Source organism: Marmota marmota, unplaced genomic scaffold (genome assembly GCF_001458135.2).
Source record: "Marmota marmota marmota unplaced genomic scaffold, marMar, whole genome shotgun sequence".
Taxonomy (NCBI): domain Eukaryota; kingdom Metazoa; phylum Chordata; class Mammalia; order Rodentia; family Sciuridae; genus Marmota; species Marmota marmota.
Genome location: NW_025999985.1, coordinates 681,401 through 686,879, shown reverse-complemented (window position 1 = coordinate 686,879; position 5,479 = coordinate 681,401).

Sequence of the window (5,479 nt, the reverse complement as noted above, 5' to 3'; positions counted from 1 at the left end):
TAGGAAATAACATGCATAAGCCTGTTTCCCACTTCTATGACAAATCCCCAGAAACTCAGTTCACTGAAGAGAGTTTGTCTTGTGGTTTTGGAAGATCACAAGTATGGCACCAACAGTAGCTCATTTCCTGTGAGTCTCCTGGGCTATGTCACATGATGCTGGATGATATTAGGGGAAGAATGTGAGTGAGAGGAAGAGGTGACATGGTGAGGTGTATTCTAAATGTGTATTAGGTCCATTGAGTTTATAGTACTATTTACGTTGGTAAATTTTGTTGATTTTATCATTGGGTGACCTATCTATTGGCGATAAAAATTTGTTAACAACACTAGGTATTATTTTATTGCAGTCTATCTGGAATTTAATGTCAAGAATTATTTTATTTAACATGTCCTGACATTTGTAGCATGTGCATTTACTACTGTTATTTATTCTGGTTGAATTGTTCCCTTTACCAGAATGATCTGTCTTTCTGTGGATAATTTTTGCTTGAAATCTCCTTTGTTTTCATGTGAGAATATCTAGCTCCTCCTGATTGTTTTAAGATTCCATTTGTGTGATATGTAAATTTCCTTTTACAAACTTCAGCCTGTGGGCATCTTTGCCTCTGTGGTCAGTCTTTTGCAAAGAGCATCAAGTTTGGTCTTGCCTTTTGATTTATTCTGCTAATCTATGTCTTTTAATTTGGGATTAGAGACCATTTATTTTCAGAGTTAGTGTGAATATAAGTGTATAGTTTCCTGATATTTTTGTTTATTTGCCGTATTTAATTTGGTTTTGGTTTTCATTTAGTTGATTACTCTTATAGTGGGCCTCATCCACTTGTGACCTCTGGGATTTGTTCTGGATAGCTCTGTGGGCTGGATATCTCTGTGGGCAGCATATCTTGCATATACTTCATAGTTCTAGCTTGGTGGTCATAATTTCTTTCAGTTTAGCTTTATCATGAAATGTTTTTATTTCCCAACTCATTTTGAACACATTTTTTTTTATATACCAATCTTATTCAAAAAGATCTTTTGAACTTAGAATATCTCATTATAGTCTTTCCTTGATATTGATATCTTAATTTAATGTTTTATATTAATATTTAATTTTAATATTCTGTCTTAATTTTCATTGTTGATTATGATGTGTCTTGGAGTGACTCTTTTGGCCTTATCTATTGTGGCCATTTATGATTTTTTCTATGTGGATTTCTATCTCATTTCCTATGAGAAATATTTTATGTCACTATGTCATTATGTGAAGATTGTCATTGAAATTTTCATGGATATGCATTAAATTTTTAAAAATGGTTTTCATTATATGGCCCATTCTATAATATTAATTCTTTCTATCCAAAATATGGGTGGTCTTTCCATGTCTACATTCTACTTCAATTTTTTTCTTCAAATGTCTTCTAGTTTTAATTTTAGAGGTATTACACATCCTTGGTTAGGTTTAGCCCTAGGTATACTAATTTTGATGGTATTGTGAATGGGACCACTTTTCTAATTTCATTTTCAGTAGATTCATTGTTTCCATATAGGAAAGTGACTGATTTATATGTTGATTTCACATCCTGCTACTTTACTGAATTTATCACGCTACCAATCTTTTGGTGGTATTTTGTATGTACCCTCTCAACATAGGATTATAAAATGTGGAAACAAGTAATTTTTTTTCCTATTTTTATCCCTTTAATTTTCTTCTTAAGCTCTCTGTTGAATAGGTGTCCTGAAAGTGGACATCCTGGACTCAATCCTGTGGGAACATCTGCTCTCTCTGTGGGAACATCTCTGGCACCACTGGTGGAGAAGTCATTGTTACGTGGTAGTTTGGAACTTGGTGGATTTTCCCCCTTCTGGTCTGTTTTAAATGCTCCCAGCTGCTGGCCATGGTTTGGGATCCTCTGTGGCTGTTTGTCTCTACATTTTTTATTTGTATCTGTTACTGCCCACAGTGGCAAAATTTTGTAAGCAATGAGCTATAATATCTTTAGTTTTTTCTCCGGCATGAAGGGAGCCCATCAAAAATCCAGAAGAAGTATCAACTGTAACATGCAAATATTTTAATTTTCCAAATTCTGGCAAGTGTGTGACGTCCATCTGCCAAATATGGTTAGGTATCAATCCTCTAGGATTGACTCCAAGATTAACTTGTGGTAAAAAGGTCACACAATTTTGACATTGTTTTATTATTTGTCTAGCTTGTTCCTTAGTTATTTTAAAACGCTTTTGTAAAGTATTAGCATTGACATGGAACTTTTTATGAAAATTTATAGCTTCTTCTAGTGTAGAGAAAATATGTATGTCATGTGTAGTTTTATCTGCTAAATCATTGCCCAAACTAAGGGCTCCAGGCAATCCTGTATGTGCCCTGATATGTCCTATAAAGAATGGATCTTTTCTGTCCCAGATTAGACTTTGTATAGTGGAAAGCAAAGAGAAAACAGTAGAAGAAGGGGAAATCCTACCAGCATCTTCAAGAGATACTATAGCATTAACTACATACTGACTATCAGAAAATAAATTAAATACAGAATCTTTAAACATCACAAAAGCTTGTAAAACTGCATTAAGCTCTACCTTTTGAGCTGATTGTTTGGGTACTAAAAATGTAAAAGTTTGATCAGGGGTAACTACTGCTGCTGTACCATTATTTGACCCATCAGTGAATATATTTGGAGCATTCATGATAGGTGTTTTTCTTGTCATTTTTGGAAAAATTACAGGATGCAATGACCAAAAAGACAATAAAGGATTAGATGGTAAGTGGTTATCAAATGAAACATTAGATTTGCACATGATTATTGCCCAAGTATTTAACTCATTAGCTAACTCATCAATTTGATTCATAGTATATGGAGTAATAATTTTATTGGGAGAAATTCCAAACACTCCCTTTGCTGCTTTTATTCCTTTGAGTATTAATTGTCCTACAGCCTCAGGATACCTAGTAAGAATAGTGTTAGGAGAATAAGATAAATGTATCCATAATAATGGACCTTCTTGCCAAAATACTCCTGTAGGAATATTTTTTGTTGGTAGTACAATAAATAATAAAGGCAAACTTATATCAATTCTATCCAAATGCATATTTTCCATATATGTTTCAATGATTTTTAATGCCTTTCTTGCTTCAGGCGTTAACATTCGGGGTGAATTTGGATCTGATGGACCTTTTAGGATATCAAATAAAGGTCCCAACTCTCCTGTTGGTATACCTAAATAAGGCCTTATCCAATTTATGTCTCCTAATAACTTTTGAAAGTCATTAAGTGATTTGAGTTGATCTACTCGTATTTGAATTTTTGGTGGACGGACCATGGTTGAGGATAATAGAACTCCTAAATAATTAATTGGAAAATTTAATTGTACTTTATCTATTGCTATCTCTAGATTATAATTTTTTAATAAGTTTGTAAGTGTGGCATAACATTCTAGCAATGTGTTTTTATCTTTGTGTGCTAATAATACATCATCCATATAGTGAAATATTTGTAGTTCAGGATTTTGATTTCTAAGTGGCTGGATTACTTTGTTAACATAAATTTGACACATAGTTGGGCTGTTAGCCATCCCTTGAGGGAGTACTTTCCATTCATATCTCTGATCAGGACCTTCATGATTCAGTGCAGGGATAGTAAATGCAAAACGTGGACTATCCTCAGGATGAATTGGAATTGAAAAAAAACAATCTTTAATATCTATAACTAAAACATACCAGGTTTTTGGCAAAGCAGACAATTGAGGAATCCCTGATTGAGCAGGTCCCATAATAACCATCTCATTATTAATGGCTCTTAAATCTTGCAATAATCTCCATTTACCAGATTTCTTTTTGATGACAAAAATGGGAGTATTATGGGGAGATACAGAAGGTTGTATATGTCCTTCTGCTAATTGTTGTTTGACCAGGTCATGGGCTGCTTGTATCTTTTCTTTAGTCAGGGGCCACTGAGGAACCCATACTGGTCTTTCTGATTTCCAAGTAATTTTTATTGTCTCAGTGGCCCTTTCTGAAAATCCAACCCATGTCTGTCTGTTCCTTGATCTATTTGTATTGGTGCTGCTATACCTTGTTCTTGTTTTTCTAATCTTTTTCCTTTCCTAAAACCTTGTCTAGTCATAATAGTGGGTGCATTTTGGTTGATGTTATTTGTTAATGTCAAACCTAATTGATCTAGGACATCTCGTCCCCATAAATTTACGGGAAGATGATCCAATACATATGGCTGTATAGTTCCTTCACATCCTTCAGGATCCTTCCAATCTAATACCATTGCACTTCTATGGGGATTAGTCGCCACTCCTAGGCCTCGAAGCGTTTGAGTGGCTTGTTGTAATGGCCAATGTTTTGGCCATTCTTGACGAGAGATGATGCTAAGGTCTGCACCTGTATCCAGTAGCCCATTAAATTCATGTCCTTGAATATTTAGTTTTAGCATGGGGCGAGAATCTAAATTTAAAGAAAGCATAGCCCAATCTACACCTGTGGAGCCTAATCCCTTGGAACCTCTTTCTACAGTACGACTGGAAAATTTATCATGTAGGCTGGGTATTATTAGTAACTGTGCTATTCTATCTCCTGGTGAAATTACTGATATACCCTTTGGAGAACTGGCTATAATTTTTATTTCACCTTCATAATCGGGATCAATTACTCCAGGACTTATCATAAGTCCTTTTAGAGTAGAAGAACCACATCCCAATAATAAGCCTTCTGTCCCTTTGGGAAGAGGCCCTTTTATCCCTGTGGGAATGATTTGAACTCCCATCTCTAGAGTTAGTACTATTCTGGTGGAGGCACAGATGTCTAATCCTGTGCTTCCTCTGGTTTGTCTAGTGAGGGATCTAATGGATAATGTATCCTGGGCACTACCTTGATGGTATTGCTGTGTTCCTCCAGTGCCCTGTATATTTGTGGTTGTGGGCCCCAGAGCATTGGGCCCCCCTGTCCGTTTTTTGGCAATGGAGCCCGATGCCTTTCTCCACGATATCGTGGATAGACACCTGGTCCTTGTTCGTTTTTTAATAATGGAGTACCTCTATGGTGGTTTGAGAATGGCATTCATTAGCCCAATATCTCCCTCTATGGCATTGTGGGCAAATACCTGGTATTCTACTCCTTTGATACCTAATTTTGTTAAACCCTCCTCCTATGGGGCAATTCCTTTTAAAATGTCCTGTTTGTTCAAAATTGTAGCATGTTCTTGGCCTGGCATCTAAATCCTGTTTTACTGTAGCTGCTACGAATTACCCTTGTTCTAAAGCCTGTTTTACTGCAGCTGCCACGACTTGCTCTTGTTCATTAATGTCTCTACATAATTTAATATATGTGTTTAAATCTTCATGTTTCCATGGTCTAATGACTTCTCTGCACCAATGATTTGCTTGCTCATAAGCCAGTTGTTTTAGTAATGGCATTGCTTGTTCTGTATTCCCAAGTACTCTGGTAGCTGTTTGAATAAGCCTATCTACAAATTCAGCATAAG